This window comes from Anabrus simplex, chromosome 2 (genome assembly GCF_040414725.1).
Source record: "Anabrus simplex isolate iqAnaSimp1 chromosome 2, ASM4041472v1, whole genome shotgun sequence".
In the NCBI taxonomy this organism is placed as follows: domain Eukaryota; kingdom Metazoa; phylum Arthropoda; class Insecta; order Orthoptera; family Tettigoniidae; genus Anabrus; species Anabrus simplex.
In genome coordinates this window covers 349,316,082-349,339,889 of record NC_090266.1, presented here as the reverse complement: position 1 = coordinate 349,339,889, position 23,808 = coordinate 349,316,082, and positions in this window count along the sequence as shown.

The window sequence follows — 23,808 nt, the reverse complement described above, 5'->3', positions numbered from 1 at the left end:
AGAAGAGTTGCCCGAATGAAACAAAAATTGATACAGGTGTCATACATAGATATACCAAAACGTTTCCTTCTATAACTATCCACAATAAATATGTTCAAAAACACGTCCCTGATTTCCATGCAGTACTAAGCAAGTCACGCAGTGTCTTCATGGACAGGTCCTAACATTTCAAGTGTCACCACAGCACAGATCTCATATATTCTTTATAGTAATTATTCAGAGTTTTCTGGCTCTGTTTCGTACACTTTCGATTTGATATCGTTGGCTTATTTCTAAAACCTCATGTGTCACAATCCTCTTCCTACCCATTATATTCTTTAAGATTTGTCACGCCTCCCAGCCACATATTGATATGCAGTCCATCAGAACAATTTTCGTTGTGTTTATTTTCCTATGCTGCCGTGTAAATGAAAATGGACCTTAACATACCGTATTGTAGGGATGTTGTTTGCATGGCGAATTTATACACTCCTACAGTTTAATGTATTCAAGGTTCATTTTCGTTTACAGATTAACATAGGAAAGTGAACACAACGAAAATTGTTCTGATGGACTGTACTTACATATGTGGCTGGGAGGCGTGACCAGTCTTAAGGAAGATAATGGATGGGAAATGTATTGGGATAAACTAGGTTTTAGAAGTAATCCATCGATATAACCACACAAAAGAAAGTCCAAAGTCGTAGGATCAGGTGATCGTGGTGGCCACTGCATGGGTCCACGGCGACTATCCACCGTTCAGGATATCGTGCATCAAGATGTTCACTAACGGTTCGAAAGTCCTGAGGTTGTGCATCATATTGGAACCAGTTTTACAGTACTAACTTCAGTGGAATATCTTGTAGTATATTTACTAGGGACAAGCTGGTATCTAAAAATTCCAGGTAATGCCTACCTGTGAAGCTAGGAGCCAGGCCAATTGATGTAGTCTCACAGAAAACCGCATCACACTTTAACCCCCCACAGGAGCTGCATACGCTGTACTCGAACCCAGTGGGGGTTTGCTGGAGACCTGTATTTGGGAATCTGAAAGTTGACGGTGGAATCGTTTGACAAGTGGACCATGTTATGCATCACTAGACCAAGCGCCATTTTGTAAAAATCAGTATTTGTGCGCATTCTGTTGAGAAACAACGTAACTTAAATGGACAAAAATCACCGTACATGTCCTAGTAACAGTTGCCTTAAAATATATGAAAAATCTAAGTGCAGATTTACCTATGTTTGATTTTGTGTTTTGCATCATGAAACCAAAAGCGATAAGCCAATATTTAGTTATGCAACAGTAGACCAAGCGCCTTTTACCGGTCTGTGGTCTGGTGATGCTAAACGAAACAGGTGGCTGCACTGGTTCACAACAGACCAGACAACATCAGCTGTGTAGTGTTTACTAACCTAGTATGTTGTTACTGTACATGTCTACATGGTAAACGATAGTGCTGTCGTTTTTCCTACATTATGGTACCAGTAATGGAGGCTATCAGAGCAAGAACCGAACGCATTGTAACAAATGCAATAAGGATGTCTAATAACTATGAGATTTTACAGGTAAGAAAACGAACGATTTTGGAAACTCACCCCACGCTAGAAAAGATTACTTTGCGCTATGTTCTCCCAGGACACAGTTTTTTGCCCAACGACAGCAATTTTGGAGAAATAGAGTGCGCGTTGAAGCTACAACAACAGTTGTACACTGTGAATGACTATTTAAATGTGATGAAAGTACGTCGTAGAAAGAAAGCTTTGGAACACAAATGCTGGAAAAACAGACAAAAAACCGTAAAGTTGACATGGAAAATACCAAAATAAACTGGCTGAAAACGAGAGAACTTGAAATCAGAAAAGACGAACCTCTAAGCATTTTCATGAAGAGTGACTTTGACCAGGACACTGGAGTTGAATTAAGTATTCAAAGAAAAGAAAGGAAAGGGGAACTTCTGCGCAACCAGTTCATTTGAGTGAACACTTAATTCAACTGTGGCCAGGAGGGAAACCAATTTCAAAACCTAAACTTGAAGACTTGAAGTCTCTTCTGCCGCTGATTCCAGAAGATGCCAGATCAATGTATCGGTCTTTTTTCACCGATAATAGTGTGGAAGACGATATTGATGGGTTCAATGGACAACTTGACTTTGAAATAGAAAGTGAATAATGACAGATTTTGATTTCATTTATGTTTCTTTCTTAAATTTTGTTTAGTTACTGAGCAGTATTGTGTTTCATGCTAATTAGTGAAAAATACTTCCAATGGCACCTTTTAATTTTAGGGGTTTTGTTTATGTTTATAAGATTAATCAAGTATCTTTCACTATAATTCATTTTTTACAGTATTGTGATTCAAGCCAGGTAATAAAAAGCTTTAAAGTGTAAAATACATAATGTTCGGGCTCATTTTGGATTTGTTGTTGTCTTGTAAGCTTTCTTATTTCCATTTTTATTCGGTTGTTTTACATTACATTACTATGTTTTGTGCCAATTAGTAAAGAATAAAGTACTTTTTATTGCAAAATTGTGCGTGTTATTGCTATTCCCTCACACTACCGGTAAGAAAAGGAATTTCTACAAAAGTCTTGAGAGCAAAAATAACCGACTTATTTCATAATTTCATAACGTTAAATTGTAGATTTCACAAATGATTTGTATCTTAGGTAATGTAATTTACAACTTCATTTACGATTATGTGTCCAATATAGTGAAATGATTATTTATTTATTGAACTGTAAATTTCAGAAACGTCGTGTAGTTTACTTATGCTTTATCACAGACTAGTCCAAATGCACTGTTTAGTTATGCATAACGCAACCAAAGGACTTAAAAGTCACTTAGTCTGTTGATGCAAAACAAAAATGCACAATCAAACAACAAACGTAAATAGACTAACCACCATTTTATTTATTTTTAGCGTTGTTTGATAAGTAATTAGGTTGAAGTTTTACAAAAGAGTTCAAAAATAATAATTCTTACTTATTGCAAAAAGTGGGAAAATTTAACAATAAATGGATTTTAATCGACTGGAAACTTTGAGCTCAATTATCTCAGAATGGTGTTTTGGCGCTTAGTCCAGAAAATTCCTGGTATTGCTATAATGCAATGGTCATTCTTTGGCAATATGAACCTGCGATCAAAATCATCTCCATAGAGTGGATGCACCTTATACGGGTGCTATTATTTCTCTCCTTCTGTGTATTTTTAGTTATACTCGGGGCACCCCTAGTTCGCCTGCGGTTCTTCTCTGCCCTAAGTAACATTAAGCATGTGCAGATTGTAACACTGATTGTTTGCATATTATTATTATTATTATTATTATTATTATTATTATTATTATTATTATTATTATTATTATTATTATTATTATTATTATTATTATTATTATTATAGTAAGGTGAAGCTCAATTTAATGTGTGAAGAATTGCGCTTAAAGTACAGCAGTACATTCTGCACAACGACTGAATTGTTGCAGACGGGTCTATCTCTATTGGTATGTTCTTTGAACGATACTTTACCTCTTAATTACTTCCCTGTTTGGGGAAATGCGTGTACATGCGGCAAACGTCTATTTGGAAACTCCTGCGCCTATCATTTACGAGTTTCGACTGCATTCCCTCCAAGTTCACCATAGTTTAAAAACGTGTGTATATATTCGGCGTTGCTGAACGCACTAGCCACCCTCGGTATGTTGCCAGCAACTGTGTGATGCTGTATCAAACATCAGCCTACTACTATGCGTTCGAAAACGAGGATTACGAAAGCAAGGGGGAGCATAAGAACATGCAGCGAGGGGCGCTCCGGTTGCTAAATCTTCATGTTGCGACGTAACCTCCCTGCAGGCTTTAGTACCTTTTTGGAAATCAGTAATTAGACATCCTGTTTACCATTAGTGCGTGCGGGACACATGCAAGAAGAATGTTAGATGGTGGATAACAATAACAATACACGAAAACTGGTTTAATAAAATACTTGTATCATCTGTATATATAAAATAACTTGTCCTGACTGACTGACTGACTGACTGACTGACTGACTGACTGATTGACTGACTGACTGATCACCATCGCCGAGCCAAAATTACTGGACAAAAAAAATGAAATTTTTGGGATACCTTCATATTAACATATAGGTGCTCGATAAGGGAGGATTTTTGGATATCCCAGCGCAAAGGGGGTGAAAAGGGGGTGAATTTTTAAAATGAGGATTTCTATATCTCAAAAACTTTAAAGTTTGCAAACGTAAACATTGGTATTTGGAATCTGCTTTAAAAATAAAGAAACGCGTATTTTTTTTGGAAAATCCCATTTAGGGGGTGAAAAATGGAGGAAAAGTGTTGAACGCCTTTTATGAGGAGATTTTTATTTCAAAATCTTCTGATGTTACATACATGAAAATTGGTACTTGGAATCTCCTTTGAAAATAAAGAAACACGTATTTTTGTGTTTTTATGTAATCTGATGAATAGGGGGTGAACAGGAGTGACAAACGAGGTGAATTTTTATAAGGACTATATGTCCAAATTTTCTCAGACACGTAACATATTACAGACTTGAAAACTGGTACTTGGAATTTCCTGTAAAAGTAAAGAAACATAAATACTGTTTTTTTGGAAAATCCACTTAAGTGGAAATGAAAAAGGGGTGAATTTTTATAATTAGCAAATCTATAGTATATCTCAAAACTTCACATGTTGCAGACATGAAAATTTGTATTTGAAATCTCCTTTAAAAATAAGGAAACACGTATTCTTCTGTTTTCGGAAAACCCTTAACGGGGCGGGGGTGAAAAAATTAAAAAATTAGTTAATTATTTCTATGGATATATATACCAAAATATCTAAAGAAGTTACATACGTGAAAACTGGTATTTCAAATCTCCTTTAAAGAAGGAAACACGCATTTGGTGGGGTGTATCAACATGGTAGGGGGGATGAAAATGGAGATGAATTCCTTTTACGAGGATACGTATCGTCGTTGTCGGGACAAAACCTCCTATGTGATAATGTTTTTGGAGATATACTCACCCGCAGCACGTACGTTATGAAGAGCGAGAATGCCTTGACAATATTCACACAATATTGCACCTTAGGTGACAGAACCTTACCGGCCAAAGTTCTAAGCTAAAATATTTCACATAGGAGGTTTTGTCCCGGCAGGGACGATATGTATCACAAACATAAGATGTTACAGCCGTGATAATTGGTATTTGGAAGCTTCCTTAAAGAAACGGGTACTGTTTGCTTTTGGAAAATTTACTTGAGTGGGGAGTGTGAAAGGAAGTAAAAAGAAATGAATTATTTTTCTGGAGAAACTTATATCTCAAAACTGGAGGTTACAGATGTCGAAATTGGTATTTGGATCTCCTTTAAAATAAAGAAACACGCATTCTTTGGGTGGGAGAAACCAACTTAACGGGCGGGGGTGAGTGAAAAGGGAGTTTGACTTTTTCATTAGGATACTTATATCTCAAAAACTGAACATGTTGCAGACATGAAAATCTGTATTTAGAATTTTCCTTCAAAGTAAAGTAAGACGTAAACTTTTGTCTTTGGAAAATCCATTTCAGGGGGGTGAATTAATTGAAAAATTAGTTGAATTATTTGTATGAGGATCCTTATATCTCAAAAACTAAAGAAGTATCAAACGTGAAAATCAGTATTTGGAACCTCCTTTAAAAATAAAGAAACACGCTTTCTTGGGGGAAATCCAATTGGGGTGGGGGCGGTGAAAAAAGAGTTTAATTCCTCTTTATGAAGGTACGTATATCTCAAAACTGAAGATGTTACAGTCGTGACAATTGGCATTTGGAAGCTCCTTTGTAAGTAAAGAAACAGGTATTTTTGGATTTCAGGAGATTCACTTAATGGGGGAGGTTGAAAGGAAGTGAAAATCTTTAATTCTTTTGATAGAGAAACCTATGTCGAAAAAACTTACAGTTACACACGTGAAAATTTGTATTTGGAATCACCTTAAAAATAAAGAAACACGCATTTTTGGAGGGACTGGGGGGAATAAACTTAAGGGGCTTGGGTAAAAAAGGAGTTGAATTCTTTTTATGAGGATACTTATGTTTCAAAAACTGAACTTGTTAGTGGCTTGAACATTTGTATTTGGAATCTTCTTTGAAAGTAAAGAAACACGTGTTCTTTTGTCTTCGGAAAATCAACTTAAGGTGGGTAAATGAATTGAAAAATTAGTTGAATTTTTTTTTTTTTTGCTAGGGGCTTTACGTCGCACGGACACAGTTAGGTCTTATGGCGACGATGGGATAGGAAATGACTAGGAGTTGGAAGGAAGCGGCCGTGGCCTTAATTAAGGTACAGCCCCAGCATTTGCCTGGTGTGAAAATGGGAAACCACGGAAAACCATTTTCAGGGCTGCCGATAGTGGGATTCGAACCTACTATCTCCCGGATGCAAGCTCACAGCCGCGCGCCTCTACGCGCACGGCCAACTCGCCCGGTAGTTGAATTATTTGTGTGAGGGTACTTTTATCTCAAAAACTAAAAATGTTTAAGACGTTAAAATTGGTATGTGGAACCTCTTTCAAAAATAAAGAAACACATACTTTTGGGGAGGGAGAATCAACTTAACGGGTAGGATGGGGGGTGAAAGTGGAGTTGAATTACTTTAATGAGTAGGCCTATACTTATATATCAACAACTGAAGATGTTACAGACGTGGAAATTAGTATTTGGAATCTCCTTTAAAAATGAAGAAACACACATTTGTTTTTCGGAAAATCGACGTAAGGGGTGTGGGTTTGAAAATAAGTATGTAAGTAAGGAGTTGAAATATGTTTATGAGGATACTTTATCTAAAAAACTGAAGCTGTTACAGACGTGGAAGTTGGTATGTTGAATTTCCTTTCAAAATAAAGAAACACGTATTTTTTTGTTTTCGGAATGTCCACTTAAGGCGGGAGAGGGGTGGAAAGAAGTGAAGAAGAAGTTGAATTATTCTTATGAGTACACATTTTTCTCAAAAACTGAAGGTGATACAGACCTATAGACTGAAAAATGGTATTTGAAATCTACTTTAAAAATATAGAAACATGCTTTTTTGTTTTCGGAAAATACACTTTGATCAGGTGGGGGGTGGACTGATCAAGGGGTTGAATTCCTTTTATGGGGATACTTATGTATATCTCTAAAAGTGAAGATGTTACAGATGTGGGAATGGGTATTTGGAATCTGCATTATAAATAAAGGAACATGTATTTATTTTTTCGACTTGGGAGGATGCTGTTTCTCACATGTACAATTCTATGTCGCATGGTCGTCTTAGCCTCAAAAGGTAATACCACAAACATGGTTTAAAAAGAATTTCTGGGGTTGATTTAACTCAATTTTTGGTGAGTTTTTATACTTTAGGAATTTTCAGATAATGTCTTAGTACAATGCCTAGGAACGATTACTTTGATCAAATTACAAAATCCACGCAAGCGAAGCCGCGAGAAATTGCTAGTATCCTATAAAAGTCAGAAACATTTGCCGTAAAATGGATTGACATTATGAACTGAATAACACTCAAGGAGGCTCAGTCAGCTATAATGATCCAAGAGCACTCAACATTTTAGTAAATTAAAAATTATTCACCGTTGACTATCATTATCACTTTATGGCTTTCCAGTATCACTCAAATTGTTGTTTCACTTTGTATCACTTTCTGGTTTTTATACTTCCAGAATCACTGGAAATGTTGTTTTACCCCTAAGACTCGGTCAATTTGAAGAATTCACAACCACCTCTCATTATAATACTTAAATGGGAGGTCCAGTTTACTTCACGTATAGAAATGATGACAGAATCATACATAAAACCCGTCATTGTCCCAAAACTTCCCTTAATAGATATGTTAAGAGAGTACAAGGCATACTCACAAGTTGGTAGTTTTAAGTGACCGGGTAAGGGTTGAATCAGTACCACATATTCATTTTAAAAATTCCAAATACTTTCGCCTGGATCAGAACGTTAGCCCCCTTCGAAGAAACGTATGATATTTTCACTCAGCTACCATGCCCATTCTCCACTCTCTTGAATTTTAAACTTGGTTTATTCACATATTTTCCCAATTCCATCATTGCAAATAACACTTATAATGGAAGAATCGTTTAGGGGTGCTGTTTAGTAAAAATAATATATTTGATAGATCATTTGCACGCCTCTGGGCTCTTTCTATTTAACGTGTACAATACAGTATTAAAATTCATTTTTGTGTTTTTCTACTTCTTCCTCCTTGCATTCATCCTTATGTTATTATTATTATTATTATTATTATTATTATTATTATTATTATTATTATTATTATTATTATTATTATCGTACTTAATTATTTTTAAACAGGCACTATACTCATCTATGTAAAAGAGAGAAAGGTTGTGAGCAGTCTGCCAAGTATTTTGAAAGAAATTAAATTTATTGAATTAAAAAATATTAAGCAAACCACATTCCTCAACTCTGGCGTCCTGTGAGGGATGATTATATAAATGAGCCATGAATCATAAGACTTTACTGTTGTCTGCATGAAAAACAAATGGCATCGATAGAGCCATTTCAACCTTTTTTGATGGACAGTCCTCAGCAAATGGCTCGCGAGATAGGAACACCGATAACTTATGCCCGGTTCTAGTATCATGGTTAGTAAGATTTCTGAGGGCGGACAGTCACCAGAGGACGTTATGTGTTAACTGTCAAAAGTAGTAGCGTTTAAGTAATATTTCGTATTTTAATATATTAAAATACATTTAAAAGGGTACGTTGCGTATATTGACTGAGAAATATTATATGGATCACCCCAATTACTAGTACAACAGGTTCACCACTTTAGCTTCTCTTTTACCATCATGCCTTAATTGTCCACCATCTGTATTTGGAGGCTCATACTCCATCACAGTTCTTATCATTGTCGAATATTCTTTTAGTTTCGAACGAAAACCTTTCACTTTAGAGACGATTTTACGATTAATACTGCGCTCATTCTGTTATTGTACGGTTGCTAAAAGGCATGGTTTTGTATAAGTTCCTCGCGGGTTTACTTTTCTCAGAAACAATGGAACTGCACGTATATCGTCGGTATCCTCAGGGGTTTTATGTACGTGGGAGTTGAATTATATTTTTATATTTATATAAATTATCTGATAAAATAATGAATGTGAGGGACATACAATACCTTGTATTGCGTGCCTGTACATTGTCCATTGCAGTACGTTATGGATTGGTTTATATTAGCTACATCACATCAATCATTTTTAAACGTCAAATTAACCTCCCAGAGCCATAACCGAATGAACGCTATATCACAAATTGGAGTTACAAATGCTTATAATGAAGTGGCAAAAAATGTTAATAATTTTGAATGATCATCAGATTATATTTACTGTGTTTTTAATTATATTTTTACACCATTTATATAAAACATGAAATGGAGTTGCTATAATATAATGGAACTTTGTAATAAATCATCCTCTTACTTACGAAACCATAAATGATTCTAGTGACAGCCCTGTCGCAAGTTAGAGGTAATATTTATATTTCATATCCATTTAGTTCAAAGAACTCTTTAGAGAAATTGATAATGATGATGCTTGTTGTTTATAGGGGCCTAACATCTAGGTCATCGGCACTTGAGGAATTACTGCTAGGTGGATGAATATAAAGAGGTCAGGATGAAGGCAACTTCTAGGGAAAGAAGAGAAGGCAGAAATTTGGTAGAAGCACATTTCATCAACATTGTTTATCAAGGGAAAGAATTAGACGAAAATATTCATGAATAAAGAAGGGGCCGTTGATGGTAATGAAATAGGAGACAAAATATTGAGGTCAGAATTCAACAGAGCTTTGGGAGACCTAAACAGGAAAAGGCCAGTTAGATTGGTGACATACCCTCAGACTGCATGAGGAGAATCTGGCATGACAAGGTTATAATACAGGAGAAGTGTCATCCGATTTTAGACACTATTAATATACTGTACCTATTCCCAAGAAAGCAGGTGCTCACAAGCATGAATACTGCCACACAATTAGTTTAGTATCTCACGACTACAATCTTTTAACACGTAGTACGTAAAAAAATTGAAAAACAAGTTTAAACTAAGTTGGGAGAGGATCAGTTTGGCTTCAGATGAAATGCAGGACTTTAATTCTCATATCACAGAATAGAATTTAAATAGAAGAACCAACAAAATATGGCAATGTAGATCTATAAAAGAAATTTGATAATGTTTATTGGACCAAGCTATTTGAAGTTGATAAGGTGATCGGGGTAATATATCGAGAAAAAGGTATGATCTGCAATCTCTACAAAAATCAGTCTCTGGAGATAAGAATCGAGGGCTATGAATAATAAGCAGCAATAGAGGAAGGAGTGAAACAAGGCTGCATTTTCCCCTCTTATTTTCAATGTTTGTTTAGAACAGGCGATAAAGGAAATCAAAGAGGAATTTCGAAAAGTAATTACGACCCAAAGAGAGCAAATGAAAAAGCTAAGAATTGCGGATGATATTGTTATTTTATCTGAGTCTGCAGAAGGTCTGGAGAAATTGCTGCATGGTTAGAACACAGTCTTGTAGAAGGAATAAATGATGAAAATAAATAAATAAATAAATAAATAAATAAATAAATAAATAAATACGAAACAAATATAGTGGACTGCAGTCGAATGAAGTCAGGTGATGCAGGAAAATTAGATTAGGAAATGAAGTATTAAAGGAAGTATAAGAATATTATTCCTTGGATAACAGAGTAACTAATCATGGCAGGGGTAAGGAGGACATAAAATTAAGATTAGCACACGCAATGAAGGCCTTTCTTGAGAAGATAAATTGGCTCACTTCGAACATTGATATAGGAATTAGGAAGTTTTCTGAAGAAATTCGTCTGGATTTGGGTATTTTATAGACGTGATATTTGGACAATATGTGAATGAAAGTTTTGTGAAAAGGGGTGTTCTGGGAGAACGCAGGTGAAATGGGCATATCGAATGACGAATGAAGAAGTACTGAATCGAATTGGTGAGAGGAGGACAATTTGGCGAAATTTGACCACGAGAAGGGAGGAAATGGTAGGACACATCTTAATACACCCAAGATTTGTTCAGTTGGTTTCATGACGGAATTGAAGGAGGTAAGAATAGTAGGGATAGACAAAGATATGAATATGGAAAACAGATTAACATAGATTTAGGCTGTAGTTTACATAGAAAACAAAAGGCCAGTTTAGAGTTTAGAGTGTTTACAGTATATGAGCTGCTGACTGAAACAACAAAAGCATGTACTTAGATAAAGTAATAATTGAACGTCTTGTACGATATGTAATTGAACACCATATAATCTTGTACCGTGGAAATATAAACTATGGAAATCTATTCTCTCCTCTTTATCCACATTGTCTGTTCCCATTTTGCGTTGACCTGTGCATAACAAAATTTACCCACTATTTTAAAACTTGATCGCTCTGTATTATTTTACAATGAATCAGTGGGGTTGGAAAGTAAACCAGGGATTCAGAATGGCGTAACGAGGAAACAGATGATTAATTTAGACCGTAAATGTCATACTGTCCCCAAACGAGCCATTTGGCAGATACATCCTTTGTCTTTGATGTGTATTACTACGTGTTATTTTCATCGCAGTTATTGGTTACATTCATACTCTTCGCACCATTTTGGGAGGTTTCTTCGGAGATAACATACACCTCGAAATCCTTGGGCTTTCGCAGCCAGTACTAACGATATATTTCATTTCAGCTACAATAAATACGTATTACGAAAACAGTCCATTTTCAGACCTAAGCTTGTATACGAAAGTTAATTTTCACCTACCGTATTACATTACACTAATATAATCAATGATAGTCTTTAAACAAACAGGGAAATGATAATAGTCGGGCAAAAATTGACAGAATCCTTTCAATAGTCGCTCACAGAGTCCATGTCAACAAGTTCCCATAGTAACCACAATCAAAATATGCAACTTCTTGGCACTCCCTCGTTTCACTTTCCCTTTGAACCTTATTGCATGACTTTGTTGATCTCACCATTGGCCCTCTTAATACTTTTCCATTAAATCAATTAATTTCCCGACTAGTTACAACCACTGCAGGCGATTTGTATCAATGTGCTATTTTTTTTGTTGCTGATCTCTTCAGGGATTGTTAACATGAGGCAAGCAGCAAGGTGTTGTACAAGAAGAACTTTGTAAAGCTCCACGAGTAATTAACTGCTGTCCAATGTTGAGGCCAATTGCTAAGCCACTCCTCTGCTGCTCGTGATTTACGACTAGGACATAGCAACAGGTATCTGCATCCACCAGCCACGCACTGGATGAAAGGAAGTTAGGATTAAATTACAGGCTGGTCATAAAACATTCCGAGTTCCGTGTTATGTGATAGATATTATTATGGCTACCAAACGCAATATCCACTATATCAATTACAGAAGTAAGAAATATGGTAATAGAATAAACAATAATAAAATAAGAATAAGAATAATATGCTGTAAAATGGTCAGGATAAATTAAATAACCTGTAAATCACTATTAAATCTTAAAGGAAACAATAACATTTGACGGACTACCTGTCGTTTAGGTTATAAATACACATTATCGGTAACAACTTATTCAGATTCCAACAATCATAACCAACGTTTTATTACTGAGAAACAAAACCGTAGCAACAATACATAGAATAATAAATCCAAATAATTTTATGGAAAAGAGTAAACATTGCCAACATTAACATCTACAAATTCCTTAACATACTCCCACCTAATTTACAAATGTCTCTAAATTGGGAGTTATCAAGACGTTGACAGCAAGTGAATTCTTCATTCATTGTACCATGAAATCAAAAATTTACTCTTTAAGCAGGAGCCAATTTCCTTCTTGCTCTTTTCCTTAATTATTCAAGGGATTTGGACACATCACCAACCATGAGCTGGATTTTTGTTTGGTAACTTTCTGCGTAAGACTGGACCTCCAAGAAGTACACCCTCTGTATAGGACGCTACTAGTCTTTAGTTGAATAAACCGGACTCTTTCATCTTGCCCTGGGATGTAATGTTCAATTCTTACCAAAGGCCAATCTATTCTCTTTCGATTTTCCGATCCTGTATTACCACCACAACAACTATAAGCTTTATAGTTTCACGCCGCTTTGTCCAAGTCAACTGCCCCTGATATTCTGACCCAAAAAGTCTTCTTAGCTCTAATATCAGGCTTTCGGAATGCCGAATTTTCCGCGTGATGCTTGCAGACTCAGTGCAGTTTAAGTCATGTACTCCTGTGTTTCGCACTTCTTGCAGTAGCATGGATGGAGAGAATGGAATGTGATCTTTATTACTTCCACCGTATACGTCAATCACTGCTTCACAGTCAATAAGTACAATATGAAGTTCATCCTGGGGGCATCACCAGGCTCACTAATAGTTCCCAGGCGCCTCCTCACCATGATGCCTTAGGCGGATTGAACAATTTGATCCCAGTTTAACATTTCCAAAGCGTTACCTGCTCTTCGAAAATTTGTGCCATTATCATAGATCAATTTAGGTGGACCACACCGTGCAATAAAACGCCTCAATTCTTTATGAATGCTTCAGTTGATAGAGTCGGAACTAGTTCCAGATGAACATACCGGTAACAAGCACAAGTGAATAGACATGTCATTAACGGATCACGAAGATACAAAGGTCCTCCAAAATCTAGTACTATGACTTCCTATAGAGCCGCATCTTTAACTCAAAGATCAGGCAAAGGAGTGGAGTTAGTGTCTATGATTTTTGATTGAAAACATCGGCAAATAACACATTTTTCACGGTTCCTCTCGCAAACTGGAATCCTTTTTAGGATCCAGAATCTTTTGTACAAAAAACCTGGGAGGGTTACTGGTCCGGTATGATTGTGTTTCCGATGTACTTCTTCTGCATAAGTCTTCACCACTGGATGTTCTGAATGTGGTAAGGCTGGTAGTCCCATGTCCTCACGTTTCACTATCCGTGTCTTGAGTCTAATTATGCCCTTTTGATCTTTGAATACAGTACTTGACAATTCTTAACTTTGTGGTGGCCTGGGAATTGGAAGGATTCTGCTTGAATGGGCAAAGCAATTTTATATTCCGTTGTAGCTACCCATTTATCGATAACGGACATCTTATTTTAATTACATTGCGCCGACAATTGTTCAGAAATCTGAAGATCCATCCCACCATCCGCACAATTAGTTCATATTAACTGAACTGGTGATACAGCCACGTCGTATTGTGAGTGACTGCAAGTAGATTATATTAATTTACCACGTCACAGTTTATGAGATTCAGGCCAGTTTTCTTCTCCTTCAGCTAGCCACTTAAGCCCTTTTCACCATTTGGATTCAATCAGTTGTGCGACAGTACATCCCTTTGATGATAGGTCTGCGGGGTTCAAATCACCTGGTATGCGTCTCCAGCATCATGCAACGATGAGCTCCCTTATCCCCTTCACTCGATTCTTAAAAATATAGCCTTATTTTCGTCGCCAAGAATCCAGGCTAATACAGTACTTGAATCAGTCTAACAACAAAGAGTTACTTCTTTCCAAGCTAGGATTTCTTGAACTGATATCAGTAGAGGAGCTCCAATAAGAGTTCCCAATAATTCCACTTGAGAAATAGTCAGGCGCTTAAGAGTATTACTCTTCATTTAGCTACCACTCACCGAAAATTCACTTCTCCCTGGTAACCAGTACTGCATATGCATTCTGACCTCTATCACAGAATACGTGCAGTGAGATATTATCTTCGCTGCCGAGGTGACGCATCATCTCGATCTCTCTTACGTGAGGCAAATCCTTCATCCACTTCTCAAGCCACCGTCGAGTATCTTTGTCAGTACACTAGTCCGATTGCAAATTTTTTAATTAACAATTAGAACATAATCGTTACTGGAACGGTTAGTCCAATCGGATCGAAAATGAGGTGAATTATTGAAAAGAGATTACTCTTTGTCAGATCTTCAAGTTAACAGAAGTTCCCTCATTAATCCATATTGATATTCAAAGTACCATCTCGGCGATTCCGCATAATGCCAAGTAGTGTAGACTCCTGGGATATCTGCCCCGGTCAACTCCCACCCTCCAAATTCGAACTTGGCCCTTGCCATGATAGTCCTTGAAAGGTAAACGAATTCTTCTACTTCTTCTGTTCGGTCGAGGCTTGTAACTAGATTGTCAACATAAAAATTATTCTTCAAAGATGGTGCAATTTTAGACTGCTTTGTATCAGTTGATTCCACATTTTTTTCTAGGTGGTAACCAACAACTGCTCCAAGAAGAAACGGACTACTCGCATAATCGAATACCACTCACTGGTATAACGGGATGCCACTCTGGCATGACGAAGGACTCGTAGGTTTTTCGAATTATTGTCATACAACAAGCACATCAGGAACTCTCTCTCTTCCTGGTGTATTCATATCTGAAAAATGTCTTGTTTATATGTGCTGTGATACCTATATTCCGTTGCAAAAACCTCAAGAACAGTTGTGGTATGATTTCAAAGAGGTTCGGTCCTTCTTCAAGGCAGGTGTTCTGTGATGGAAGATATCTCTTTTTCGCTGATGCGTTGAACGCCGGGCGCAATTTCGTAGTTGCCCTTTTTTCCTTCAGTAACGGACGGTGAGGGAAGTAGTGTCCAGTAGATAGATCCATCACACTTTTAACAATGCCTTCTTTCACCCAAGCTCGTATAATGGAGTCATATTCATCACAGAGTCCAGGCTCTGCCTTCAACTTTCGGGTCAATCGAATCAATTTGCCCTCTGCGGTTCCTCGATTGTTTTGAAGGTCCGCAGTATCTCTCCTCCATGAAAGACGTACCTTGTAACTGCCATCTACAAAATGTATCGTATTTTTGAAATATCTTAGTGCTGACAGCCTCTTCTCCTCCTTTGTTGCATTCTCTACTGGTTCTGTTATCCCCCAAATCGGATACAGTTCGGTGATTAATACCGAGTGAAGTGGCTGCATTCGCAATACTCTTATGCTTTGCTGGATGACCTTTCCCCATGGTTCATACTGTGGTGATTCACTCATTCAAAAATATGAAACTGAATTAAAATATTCATGAAATATAATACTCAATCGTCGGACTATGTACTCACACTTAGTGCTTACCTGATTACTTACACATACAATTGTTGATGGGCGCCAGCTACAAAAAAATGTAACGATAATAGATTGAGAATCTTGAATATCTCTAGGGTGTGAGGTAATAAGCTTACTTTGACAGCATAACATATAGGTTCAAGGAAAAGGACATTGAGGTTTGGTTTCCCCATTAAAATTTGAGGTTATCTGATCTACTATTGAAATAAAACAATTAATTGTATTTGGTACTAAACAAAATATATTCTTTAAATTTATAATTGGAATGGCAGGACTTGTTGCGATAATATAGATAAAAATATAAAATTCTGAAATAACGACTGAAAGAAACTCTAGGCATTAAAAATGAAATCCTTTTGATCGGACATGTAAAAGTTGTACAATAAATTTATCCCTCACTGGTTCACTTAATTGTATCTTGAACACTTTGAGTGTTATTTCAACGTATTCCTTTGAATATGTATCAGCTGTAGGTATCTCAAACCTAATTTTGTGATGTATCCTTTTAGTTTCGCAAACGAGATGTGGCATGGCTTGAAATTATATTCACACTTCACCATCAGCTTTACAAGTAATTCACTGATAACTGTTAGTCTGCAGTACGAAGACACAATATTCGGCTGTCACCGAACTGACACAAGAACTCGACCGAACAGATACACGAAACACACTCCGAACTTTTAATCCATTTGGTCACTGACGATTACGTATCCATGCGACTGCTTCTTCTTCAATTCAGTGACTCGCTGACCAACTGTGGCCTCACTCTCTATACGACTGACTGTCTCACTGTTCACCATCCGTCTCCTTCCAATTGACTACAAAACTCCATGGCAAGTCTCTCCAACCAACTCACTCCCTGACCATCTGTGGCCTCACTCTCCTTCCAGCTAACTGATTAACTGCTATAGGATACAGCCCTATATATAGACACAAGTTGTCACACCGACGCTATCTCTCAAAGAGTACACGATTTCATGAAATAGCCTCAGGCAAAGTAGAAACTCCCAGAATATCATCTCATATTCTAAATGCATACAATGACAGAGCAATGACTCAACAGTTACCTTGACAGGATTGCACCATATGTTTGCAATGTTTTAAAAGTAGTATCACAAGTAATATATCCATATCTGATATTAGGCAGTAAGTCTCAATCTTTATGATTTTAATGCTAACACACACACACACATATGTATATATACATATATATGTACAATAAATAAAATAAAATAAAGCAGACTATAATTAATTAATATATAGCGAAATCAGATTATAGAATTGAATCAAACAATAATAATAGTTACAATAATAATTATAATAATACAGATACAATAATAATTATTATTAAACAATAATGCGAACAATATAATAATAATAATATAAATAATAATAATACAGAGAAATATTTGTAACTGGATTTGAACCGTTACAATACTTACTTCTACTTCCCCGTTACCGTCGATCATAAACAGGTTTACATGGCTACCAGTCTAGTGAGTAGTCTTTATTTTACCCGTCCGCAAATTTCTCATGGGGTCAGAACACATCAAGACGTCAAATCAAGCCCTAGAATCTCTGTACATCAGAATGTTTTCTCTTAGTAAATCTTCCATCACTTCCTCCCTGACTTCCACTGATGGAATCGCAGCTGTAATTATTCTCTGGTATAATACTACGAAATTGCATGCAAGGTCATTACTCAAGCTGAGTAAATTCACTTTGTAGCACCTATGCTTAACTACTTCTGTTATTTTACCACCAAAAGGAGAGTGGATGATATTATCTTCCGCAATAGGATATTAGTTCATTCCATCGGCCAAACTCCTAGTAATATACGAACGTTGGTTTCCACTGTATATCAGAAACCTGGCATTACTGAATTTATCACCATTCCTAACGTAAACTAACGGAGTCTACAGAATGACCTACGTTTGGGACCTAAATGATAAATTGCTATCAATAAATGAAGTATTGAATAAAGAAACCTCTTTCCTTTGGTCTCAGAGTCCTTCCTCTCACCAGATTATTTCTCTTCTGTTTGATACTTCTCAGCAGATGGCAATAATAAGGGTGCATGTCGTCCACAACAAATAGCATATCGTGCTCGACAATGCGGCCAATAATGGCCTGCTTTGATACAAACAAAACAGCGCTTAACTTGAGACAGGACCCCTTTTCTGCCTTCAAGAGTAATTTTTGGTGCATGGAGACTTTTGGTTGAATAATGATTCGCTTTTTTTCAAAAAACACACCTCTGAGAGTCAGATTCAATGCCCAGACTAGCGAGATCGATCGTGAAAACAAAATTAACTTTCTTCGTATCATGCGAGTTCTTTTGATTCTTAGCCTGGCTGTAGGAAAGGGACTGACTATATGCCATTGCGAAATCCCTCCTCCCCTTAAACTTCCCGCTTTAAAGACGAGTATATTATCCATATGCTCCTTCAGTGTCCTAATGGACTCATTGGAACGTTGCCACATCTTCAATATATCTGCGGACAGGCACGAGTCTATTAGAGGCAACAAATTATCCGAGAAGTAATTTAATGCTTTTGTACCCGTAATTGAGTTTCTAGTTTGTTATACAAAATTCTGACCTTGACTTACTTCTCTTCTCAAAATAAACACATTAGCTACCATACATAATACTCGCTAAGGAGATCATTACGTCCAAATCTATCCTCAAGTGTTTGACCGGCCTTTCCGCAATTTTTGCCTGAGGGAGGAAAACTCACAACAATCACGTGTTTTCGTGAATTCTCTTTCGTGGCTTGAATCAAATATTGATATTCTTCCGCCTTACTTATCTACTGACATTGATCATTTTGTGAGAACTGTAGCCGGAACGATATCCAACCGGCGTTTTCCCTGTCATATTTATTTACTTCCATTTTCGATAGACGAAGAGATATTTCGTTTCTCGTACGATCACCAACACAGCTAGATGAAGTATAAGGAGCACTATTCCTTGTAATCAAATACGTTATCATTAATGCTGTGGTATCGTAAGATATTCTCCTCTGCTCCCTCCATTTTGCCATCATTACTCTTCAAACTCTTCTTCCTTTGTTTCAGCATAGATGTTTTCACAAATTTGACAGTCCAGCTCCGATAACTCGTTTCTTTTTTCTTCTAGCACTAATAAACGTAAACTTATAAATTGTAAATATGCGTCTCTCTGTGTCACTAGCTCGTCTATAGCATTGCAAGCCTTCGCGGACAATGTGCAGATAAACGTCCTTCTCGTAGTTATTTGTGCATATCTCATAATTACGATGTATATACGGCTACACTTGCTATCAGCAAAATGTAGTTCAACATGCAATCTATGCACTTTTTGAAAAATCCTGTTAAGGTCGCTATACATTGTTTAGGTTATAAATACATATTATTACAAGGTTAGTAAAGTACCTTCTGATTGCACCAAATCAGTAATTACACCTGTCTATAAGCAAGGTAACACGATGGACTGCTACAACTATCGAATTATTTCATTTATCAATATACCGTGTAAGGTGTTCACTGGCACTTTGGAAGGGAGGGTGCGATAAGTTGTTGAGATTAAGTTGGATAAAAACCAGTGTCGTTTCAGACCACATGATCAGATTTTCAGCATGCGCCAGGTAATTCAAAAATGATACGAAAGGAATAGATATTTATGTTTGTGGTTCGTACATCTGGAAAATGAAATGAAATGGCGTATGGCTTTTCGTGCCGGGAGTGTCCAAGAACAAGTTCGGCTCTCCAGATGCTGGTCTTTCGATTTGACTCCCGTAGGCGACCTGCGCGTCGTGATAAGGACGAAATGATGATGAAGACGACACATACACCCAGCCCCAGTGCCAGCGAAATTAACCAATTAAGGTTAAAATTCCCGACCTTGCCGGGATCGTACCCGGGACCCCTGTGACCAAAGGCCAGCACGCTAACCATTTAGCCATGGAGCCGGACCGTATATCTAGAGAAAGGATATAACATAGCACCGAGGGAAAATATGTTAGCCGTACCGGTGGATTATAGGATTAAATGTAGATTATGAAAATGAATCAAATGCCTTTATTTTAACAATTATTAATAAGTTATTCAGATTTCAATATTCATAACAAACATCGAGAATCAAAACGATAACACCAATACACAGAATAGTAAACCCTAGGATTTTTATATAAAAGAGTAAATATTACGAACATTAACATCTACAAATACTGTATCTCAACACTACCACTGTGGAAAATGCTTCTAGCAAGAAAATAAAAAAGTTATGAAAAAACACAATATGGCGTAAAAATCAGTGGCGTATGCTGGTATCAAGACTTGGGCTACCACTAGAGTAGGTTATCACTTTTCGATGGTTGGTTTAGTGAACATCAAGCCTTTAGCGTTTTGATCTGCAGCCAATAGCCAACGGAGTAGCCTGCTGTGTTGCCAAGGCTGCTTCACAAGCTACTGCCCTGGCCTCCACTACTGTCAATACAAAACACCTGATCAGTGGAAATGGTAGCCTAAGGTTTAGCAAATTAAAGTCCGGCTTTGTGGCTAAATGGACAGAATGCTTGCCTTTGGTCCGATGGCCGCGGTTCAGTTTTCGGAAGCAACCTCCTCATACTGTTAATTGATAAGGCACATTTCCCTGATGTTCACTCAGCCTACGCCAAAAATGAGTAGGCCTACTAACTATAGGGCTAACTACAATATCTCTCACTCCCCTAAGGTCCTTTACGGTCAGTACGCGTCGCAATAAGACTTATCTGTGTCGGTGCGAAGTAAAGCAACTAGCAAAAACAAAAACAAAACGGTCTGTACGCAGACGGTTTTGATTTTTGGAGTGCATTGAATATTGTAGACTTCTGTCCGACTTATCATTAAAGAGGAGGAAAAATATGTCACTGAAGTACTCTCAAAAAGTGTACGTAAACATGACTGTACCTAAGTCCTACACCGGGAGCTTCTAAACAAAACATGTGAATTACATCGATCTAAAATAAACTATTTCATTATTAACATCCACATCCGATGAAAAGCTGCTAGTAGAAAAAATCAGTTTCTACGTCCGATTGCAGCAGCAGTCACGCACGATACGTAGTCCAAAATGACTGGCTGGTATGTCCTAAATCTGCAGGATTCCCTCTAATACGAATGAAAAAATTGTGTCTAAAGAAAAGGTTGTCTCCTTCTTCCTGTTATTTTACCCAAACTTTTAGGGTCGGAAATTCGTACAAATATGGCCCAGTTCTATGGTCATCACTATTGATTGTGGTGGTTAGCGGTAGGGTATGTCGTGTGTAGATGAAATAGCGTATGGCTTTTAGTGCCGGGATGTGTCCAAGTACTTCGGCTCGCGACGTGCAGGTCTTTTGATTTGACGCCCGTAGGCCCGTAGGAAGAAATGATGATGAATACGACACATATACCCAGTCTCCGTGCCAGGGGAATTAACCAATTATGGCTAAAATTCTCGACACTGCCGGGAATCGAATCGGGGTACCCTGTGACCAAAGGCCAGCACGCTAACCATTTAGCCATGCAGCCGGACTGTGTGTAGATGAAGAGAAGTGTATTAAGATGAACACAAACGCCCATCCACAGTTAACGTTTCGAGCGTGGTATCACCTGAACTAAAGGGAGCTACGTCTATCATTCAGCTAAAGGGTAGGGCAGTCGAAGACACTTTCTACCCTACGTAAAGAACCAGGCCACTAGAGGTGAAATTAAACATACCCTGACAGGCTTTGTCTAGTCAATAAGACATTCTCAGATTCTTCAAATTACGAAAAAGAATGTTAAAAATGATATAGTTGAAAACATATATACACAGTCGAGCAGCATTCCTAGTTGCGTACGATACATGCGGGTCAGTCATTGACCCCAGTAGTGAAGTTTCTCGGCCCTCACTCTCATATGATTAGTTAATTTACTTTAAAAACTTGTGATATTTATTCTTAACGAGTATTCTGTGGGTTGACAAAAAATAGTACCTCCGGTGACAATTCATTGTTGCGTTTTTGCTATTGTTATGTTTGAATGTGTAAGCGTAGCTGGAACATACAATTTTTTAATAGTTAATAGTTTAATAGCTTCATCGGAGGTTGAAAAATGGATAAACGGCTGAAACTGACTGAGTATTGGCAACGAGCTTGAGAACTCAGACTGTGAAATTGGCTGTGAATAATTTGCCTGAGAAAGGACTCTGTTACTTGTATGCAAGATGCAGTGATCGAAGGTACATGTGAACTTGCATTTCTTGTCAAAATTACGTTTGTCCCACTCATCCAGTGAAAAAAGAATTAGTTTGTATCAGAATGTGTTCTCAGGGTGAAACTAAGTGCTTGATGTCGTACTTACGATAAAAAACAACATATTAAAATTTAGTATTTTACTGTACGCCAATACTTTCAAACATTTTTAACGCGATTGAAACCTTTATTCGCCAAATTGTCATAATTCCCTTAACTAATATCCCTTAGAACTCAAATATACTACACGATGGGACTTGTATATTAAGTTAATAGTTAATACATTATTCCTAAGGAAGAAAATGTCATGGAAAACTTCTTTATTGCTATTGCGTTTTATAAAAATCATGTCCATTAACCGAAACAATTATACACTGAATTTCCGGATCATGAATATTAAAAATAATTTATTTATATATGGTGTTTGCGAAAAGTACATGAAAATTGTAGGATCGATTTACGACCCCCACCATTGGAATTTATCCGTTTAAACACTTAGCATTAGCAAGCGACCCTAGTGTGAAGCACAGTCATGTGATAGACTGGCCCTCAGAGACTCAATAAGGTCCGGTTTGTTTGTCGGAGTAACCCGAAGACCAGGACCAGGCTTTGAAATGGAGCCCGCATCTCCACTCATTAATGTACGACAATGTGCCAATTCCACTTTTGATTTGGGAGCGATTTCTCCCTTAACACTCCAATGGAGAGCCGGCCCATTATCCACCACCTATGATCCCGCCGTGCACGAGACTGGAAACTGGCAGCTGATAAAAAGCATTTCAAAATTATTTCAAACCTGTCGACCTGGTACTAATTAAGTATTCCTCACTTATGTTGGTATTATGTTGTTCTTCTTTAATTTTCAAAATGTTATGGCACAGGCAGATAAATAAAAGTTGAAGCATAGTGAAGAAACAAAATATATTTCGGGTTAGAAAACCTCTTTCTTCACGCTTTTGTTAAAGCGATGCCATTATTCCTTTGTTACGCTGGCGCAAATTCGCCATTCAAGCTGTTCAGCCCATCTTCAGTGTTATGTCACTCGATGCGCACTAAAGCATTACAGTAGGTTGTTGAGGTATTCCTCACCTATAGTTAATCATGTTTTTGTTTTTCTCTCTGCGCAGCACATTATAGCAGGTATCTTCAAATACATTCGCATAGAAATTTCTAAGATGGAAATGCGCTTTAGTGTAAACATAGCACTCTCTAGGCCTTTATTTCAGTCACCCTTGATGCGAGACGGCTCTGGTTTCCTCTTGTTCAGGTTATTTCTGCATTTGACACATGTTTACTGCTGGATACAGGATGGAGGCTTAAATAAACTGTGACCCATAAACCAGCACCCGGTCTCCATCCAAAGAGAATCTACCGCCCGAGGTAAAAATCTCTTCACTCACATGGAAATCGAAGGCTGGACTCTGGTTTCGGAAGGCCAGCACGCTAACCACTCAT